Below are 7,530 nucleotides of genomic sequence, written 5' to 3' on the forward strand. Positions count from 1 at the left end.
AGACCTCTAAGATTTCAATCATTCTCCTAAGAACACGTGTCTCTTCTGTCTCCAATTTAATTTGCCTGTTCTACTTTATTTTCCTTTTCTTTCACTCTTCCCAAAATTCCTGCTCTAATAATAAACCCAAAGCATATTTTTAAACTGAGATATTCTCCTCAACTTATAAATAAGACCATTCCAGAAGGCAAATGTTTAAGGTCCAACCTATTTCAATTCCTTCTTTCGAAGGATCCACAATAACATTGTTACCTTTTTGCACTATTCACTGTAGACTAAGATTATCCATTCTTTTTGTTCTTGAGTATATTTCTCCAACCTCCTAAGGGTAAAACCAAAATCTAGATCTTTGAAATTAAAAAAAAAATTTGTCAGAGTTATTATAATTAGCACTTTTGGTGCCCAGAGGAGTCCGCAAAGTGGAATGGGAGGAAAAAGCACTTAGTGCATAGCCCACATGATTCTCAGCATAATTGCTCCACACTGCATAGCTGCTCCACACTGCCTTCTCTTGGTGCTGAATGCAGTTCGCATAAATAGGAATGGAACTGGAGGCAGCTGATCAAGCCATGCATTTGTACACCAGGCATAAAATTCATACTAGCTATTCGTAGCCCACGTGGACTTAGCTGCCTTTGCAAACCATCTATAGACCTGGCTGAGAAATAACAAAAGCAGCACAATTATTCCACCCACCAGTGCCTATTAAGCATGTATGCTGGAGCTCTGCCTCTTTTGATGTGAGCTTTCACACAGAGGAAAAGTCCTCTTTTGCTTAGATAAGGAATAAGCAATGGATCTACGATAACAGGAATGTCAGCCTTCTATTCAACTAGCTTAGTAATAATATTGGAGATTTATGGTTAGTTTGTACCCATTTCTGGAATCATTAGAATGAAAGTGAATGTTGGAGAGAAAGATACTGGTTCTTTGTAACTAATATCCAAGTGAGAAGCGATTTTTACCCAGTGGCCTGAACAAATTATTCCTTCATAAAAAAAAAAAATAGTCCATATCCTATAAGGATTATCTTAAAATAATAATTTTTATCAAATGACATATCAAGAAAGTAAAACACTGGGAAAAAAACAATTGTAAACATAAAACTCAAGGATTAGTGTCAATGATACAAGTTAAAATTCCAAAAAAAAAAAAAAAAAAAAAAAAAACAATAAGAAAAGGGCAAATAACCCAATGGAAGAAATAATGCAAGGGACATGAAAAGGGATTCCAAAGAAGAGGAAACACATATGGCCAAAGAGTTGCTCAATCTCATTAATAATCACAAACTACAAATCTAAGCCTAAGTAAGTAAGGTATCATTTTATATCCAACCAAAAACCAAAAACCAAAAAGTCCAACAAAACAAGTATTAGAGCATCAATAAGACGCATCAATAAGATTTCTTATGCAGTGACATCAGCAATATTGCAGAACAGGAAGTTCCCAGCCCACATCCTCTGGCAAAAACAAATATTTGGCAGCTTTTCCCTTAAAGCACCTTTATAGTAGCCATGGGATCCAAGTAAGAGGTTGTATAACTCTGGTCCAAGACTGAATCGTGTCACTACGAGAAGGCAGGCTCATACACTAGTGGCAGAACCACTACTGTGGCCCTGGCTGCAGACCAGAAACATTCCCATCACCTGTAGACTCAAGTCTAGGCCCACATGTCCACACTCCTGCCATCAATCCTTCTGCTAAGGCACCTTGGATGAACCACATCCCTCCATACCACCAGTAATAGGCCTGGTGGCCTTGGACCTGACTACTATCCTTGAAACAGCTCTGTGATCTGGCTCCAGCCCTCCTCTACCACGGTGCAGCAAGAGTCCTGCCACCTAGGGGCCAGCCAAGGGACCCAACAAGAGCACACTCAAGACCCAGAAAATCTACTATAAATAAAACCAATGAAGATCTTGTAACCATATACAAGGTAGGATGTCAAAAATTTTCATAGGAGATTGTTCATTATATTATAAAAAAAACATTCAATGCTCACAACAGATGAGTATATAAATTGTGGTAAATTCACAGGGAAATATTATGTATTAGTGAAAAAAGTGAACTCCAACTTGTGCAAAAATAATAATATTAGTAGAATAATATTGAGTGAAATGGGTTCCAAAGGACAATGAACAGCATATTCTTTCAAGAGTCAAGGCTCAAGAAAAAATTTTAAAACACCTAAAATAAAGCAATATATCATGTAGACATATATAGTAAACACATGCTCAGGACTATGGGTGCATCAGAAGGACAAAAATAAAGACAGGTTAGGGTAAAAACAAATATACAGAAGTATTAGTTAATGTTCTAATTTTCAGGTCAAATAGTGTCTTTATGGATGTTAATTTATTATTATAAATTACCAACTTAATTATGAGGACCATATAAGTCAATAACAAAATTGTGCCATGGACCAAGGATTCTGAGTAATTCAATTTTGTCAACCTAAAGTAAAATGAAAAAAAAAAAAAAATATATATATACCTAAGTATGCATATGTTATATCCATATACAATAATAAATTATTTATAATAGCATATAGCTTTTGTTTTCATTTGTATTTTTCTGAAAACTGGAAATGAGATGTTTTAGTTATATAAAAGTTGATTCTTAATAGGCTTCTAATTAACATTATATAATATTCAACAATATGTTAGCAAAAGAAAAACTCTATAATTACCAATTATGTCCCATAATATAAATATTTAATAAGGAAATAAAAATATTACTTGAATTTCTGGAAGAAATACATGTGATATCCCCTGAAATAATTCTGGTATTAAATGAATCATGGAAAAGACATAGCATATTATATTTCCCACACTCCCAAGAGATTCTACTGAATTTCTACATGTAAATCTTGAAAGGATTTAAAAGTACTCTTGTTTTTTCTATGTCGCAGCTTCATATTGCTAGTTAAAAAGAAAAAGAAATACATGCATGATAGCTTCTTCATTCCCCAAAAATCTTGATGTTAAAAAAATTGAGAACTTTACAAGTACATAAAAACGGGCAAATTTCAAAGATAAATTTTTGGGAGGTTCACTTCTAGTAATGGAGGACTACTGATACTTTGTATTTCCAGTCAATTTTAGTAAATGGCAGTTTCCATATCACACGCTACACCAGTTCAGGGCGAGAATTTTCTAATAAATCTTTTCTAATATTAAAACTGCTTCCTTTCCTATCATTCCAAGTTCTACCCTGAATTGAGAGAGAGAGAGAGAGATGGATAGGCCCTAAGTTCCTGGGGGAAATCCAGATTGATGTCTCCTCTTCGTGAGGAGACAGAGCAGGAAAGGCACGTCCAGCCCCCCAAACAGAGGACTAACAGGCATAATAAATATGTTGTTCCACCCTCAGGCGGGCCTGCCCTTAAAAAGGAACGAGGCAGCGGGCAGGTGATTTTTCACTGGGATAGTGGCTCCCATTATGTCTTGCAGTGGGGCGCGTCTACCACCAGCGGTAGCGAGCCAGGGCACGGCTGGCTCGGCCATCTTGTGCAGGTCACGCTTCTTCTTGATCACGGGGCCCTGGTTGTGAAAAGCCTCCAGCGTCTCGTGTGACAACTTCCCCGGCATCAGCATCCGCCGGTGCTTCTTCTCCCTGCACTCCTTGATCATCCACTTCATGGCCAAGAAGCGACGACGCCATCGGCAAGTGGCACAGGGACCGGATAAAAACGGCCCCTCTGAGGACGGGCACCAGCCCTACCACGGGCTCACAGTCTTGCAGGGCTTGGTGGAAGATGGCGTGGGGGTTGCGTGCGATGGTGGCCTGTTCCTCTGCCGAAGCCGCAGGGTCCTTCTCAAGCCGCTTCCTTTTCACAGCTGCCAGAGTGCAGCATGAGGGATCTGGCCAGTACTCTGTTTCCTCCTTTCATCACCATGTTGGTGAATTTACTGATCACGGGGCCTTCACGCCCAGAGCTTGTTTTCGCTGCTGGAGCAGCTTGGATAAGCTGAGTCTTCCTGAGTTCCGGTTCATACTTCTCTTCCTCGGTCAACTCTGCCAATGGTAATACTCCCGGTCAATCCGTGGATGCTTGGATTTGGGACCGCAGCGGCTCCACCGCCCCGGGTTAGCCCCGGAAGCCGCAGGACAGCGCTCCGCAGGCTCAGCGCCAGGATCCGCCGCCCTCCCGCAGCCTTCTCCGCGGGGGCCGCCATCTTGGCTGGCCACGAGGACCCCGCGAAGGCTGCCCTTGGCGTGCCTGAGCGAGCAGGCGGGAGACGGGGCAAGGCTCCGCAGGGTCCTGAACCTGTACGTCACCCCATTGGGCCGGGCGTTGAGGGTCTCTGGCTCCGAGGTCCAAAGGCAAGAGCCAGAAGGAAACATTCGGCGTCTCCTTATCGGCCGCAGCCCGACGCGACCGTCGGCAGCGGGGCTCTCTTCTCAAGACTAGTGATACTTTGAATCCATTTTTTTACTAAAAGAAAACAAACGCCAGACAAAATACAACAAAACCCGTGTAATGGCATCAAGGAACTCCTAAGGCAGTGAAGACTTAGGAGGACAAGATCTAAGGAAAGCAGGAAACCCAGACTGAGGATCTAGACCTTAAGGACTGCTGTGCCCTAGACGTGTGCCCATTTCAAGAGGAAAGCCTGAGCGGCTAAACTGAACTTTTAGTACATTCATGAGGCTAAGAGAACAAAAACTGAAAATCAAGAATCAACAACGAGTAGAGAAGGGAAGAGTGGTCTGGTGAGCCATCCACTGGGCTGTGACTGCTATGTCTGACATCCTAGGAATAATTAGGAACTAGAAATGAAATAATTTTCAAAAGAACTGAAGCCCAGTATTGAATTATTTCAGCCCTTGATTGTATTAAAGTGAGCTGGAATTGCTAGTGTCCCTATCTACCTACCAGAAACACATATAAATTCCCTTTTGCAAAAGGTAACATTATCATAATCCTAAAATTATATCCAATAAATATTACAGAAATAGTCACTCAGGGGATCATGAGACAAGAGCATTAAGATAAATATGTCTAGGGACACCCGAGTGGCTCAGTTGGTTGGGCATCTGCCTTTGGCTCAGGTCATGATCCCAGGGTCCTGGAATGGAGCCTCACATTGGGCTCCCTGCTCAGCGGGCAGTCTGCTTCTCCCTCTGCCCCAACCCCCTGCTTGTGTGCTCTCTCTGTCAAATAAATAAAATCTTTTTTTTTTTAAAAAAAGATAAATGTCTTAATATAATCAAGTAAATAGAATAGAGCAAATAAGTAAAGGCATAACAAAAATAAACCAAATGGATAATTTAGAATCAGTTTACTAGTTGCAACAGTACAAAATATAGCTACTGAGAGAATTAGTGACCTGCAAGATAGGTAGGAACAACATATCCAACCTACAGTCTGGAAAAAAGAAAAAAAATGATGGAAAATATAGAAACACATGTGTAAGTAACAAATGGCATATGGTGGAAAGCTACTACATGCCTGTATTTGGAGGCCCAGAGAAGAAAGATAAAACGAAGTAGAAACAAGTCGTGAATATTTGAAGAGATATTAGCTGAGATGTGTCAAAATTGATGAAAACATATTAAGTCACAGATTCCAAAAGCACTTTGGACATGAAGCAGGACAATTATAAAGAATATCATATGTGGGCACATACTAGTAAATTTGCTGAAAACTGAAAGCAGTAAAAAAAAAAAAAAATCTTTAAAAATAGCTGAAGGAAAAAAATAATACAGTTTTTTCAAGTGTATAAGATTATTAACCAAAACTGATTGTTGACGAGAGGCAATCAAGCTCTTCGCTTCCTTGAAAAAGGCAAGAGTGTAAATACTCTTCAATCAGTCATGGGTATTCACTATACGAGTCAACTCAACATTGCCAGTCGAGATGCTCATGTTCTCAGCAAAAGCCACGTAACAATACCATCTTATTTTCACTTTGCCTCCAGCCAGAACTTATCCCTTTTCATAATTTTGATATCAAAATCTGTTTGGACTATTACATTTCCCTTATACTTGAAAGCCTTTTACTCCCTGGTGTATCATAAAGGCCCACTGAGAATTCCTATGCAGTTTCTTAAAAAAAAAAAAAAAAAAAAAAAAAAAATCTTTTTTGACTTCTTACATTTTTTTATTCTTTCATCTCACAAGAAGTGACTTAAATAACATCCAAAATGCTGTGTGGAATTGACATTTCAGCTGAAGATCAGTGGTGCTAATGGATGGGAAAGAATCATAAAAAAAGCAGTAACCCAAGTTCCTTCAGCCAACAGTATCATGGAAATAGCACCAAACTGAGAAGCAGGAAGCTGGGTTCTCTTGCTGGCTTGCTTCCTAAGTAACTTGAGGCAAGTTTCTTAGCCTTTCTTGGCACATTTCCTCATCTGCTAGAGGATCTCTTCAGTTCTCACAAATTCAAATATCCTATTACATAATGCAGGTCAATGCGTACTTTTTAGCAAAATGTATGTGATCTATATTCCAGGATATCTTCCTTCAAGCCTTAAATTCTAAAAGATAAATTTTTAAAAGCAAGCAAGTGCTAAAGACAGAAGTCTGTGACCATTCTAATCTGCCACTACTGTTTGCTCACATGGTTGCCTGAACACATTAATAATGTGTACTTGCTATTTAACGGTGCTTCCTATTAAGTTCCTAAGGTCTTTGAAATGGAGATCTTCAGAGGTATTCATTGCCTTTTTTCTCTCTCTCAGATGTTCTGTCAACATGGAAATATAGAACATTATCATCTCTTAATTCTTCTAGAACTTATGACATTTGCATTTTGAAGATTTCGCTGAAATTCAATATGTTCTAAAGGAGAATCAGACACCATATCTTTTTTAAATATCATCCTGATTAGGTCTTTGCACTGTATCAGCAATACCAAATTATTTAAACTTCAAACTCAAAAGTGCCTGCATTTGGCAGATATTTCCAGAACTTTACCATTACATAGACTGTTTATAATTTATTTGCTTAAATTGAATTACTTGTAAATTATAATTTCACACAATCTGGGAAAACACAGAAATATCATTTTGAAAGATTTTCCTCAAAAAGACATTCTTTTATATAACAGTTTCAGTGTGTTTCCTTGACAACATTGTTACTAAGAATGTCTCTTTGAGGCGATAAAGAATTTGTGGTAAATGACTGATGTCTACTTTAAAATTAGATGATGTGAATATGCCATGTGTAGTTAAACATGTCACTATAGTCATAAAACCAAGTATAGGTCACTAATATACTAGTTAATGCTGTATTAAATGTTTATTTTAAAAATGAAATTCAACAAACATGAAACCATGAAAATTAGATAAAATAAGAGTAAATTCCAGAATAAACAAATGTACTAATGCCACAAGTGCTTTACACATAAATGATGTAGACTCCAAATTTTTCAAGATGGTGACAAAATTGCCTGAAACTGAACGTATCATTCATTATTGAGCTATGACCTATTCTAGGTGCTGAACTCTAACTGGTAAAGACTCTCTTGTAAATAGATTACTACATGAAGAAAGCAGCATCTACCCTGAGTGGTAGTAAAGA

At 38.7% G+C, this 7,530-nt stretch overlaps 1 pseudogene; it reads right to left on the reverse strand.

Annotated features, from left to right (window-relative positions):
- Positions 1 to 3,462: 3,462 nt before the first annotated feature.
- Positions 3,463 to 4,178, reverse strand: LOC112912247 (small ribosomal subunit protein uS7m pseudogene; annotated as a pseudogene).
- Positions 4,179 to 7,530: the final 3,352 nt, after the last annotated feature.

This window comes from Vulpes vulpes, chromosome 12 (genome assembly GCF_048418805.1).
Source record: "Vulpes vulpes isolate BD-2025 chromosome 12, VulVul3, whole genome shotgun sequence".
Classification (NCBI taxonomy): domain Eukaryota; kingdom Metazoa; phylum Chordata; class Mammalia; order Carnivora; family Canidae; genus Vulpes; species Vulpes vulpes.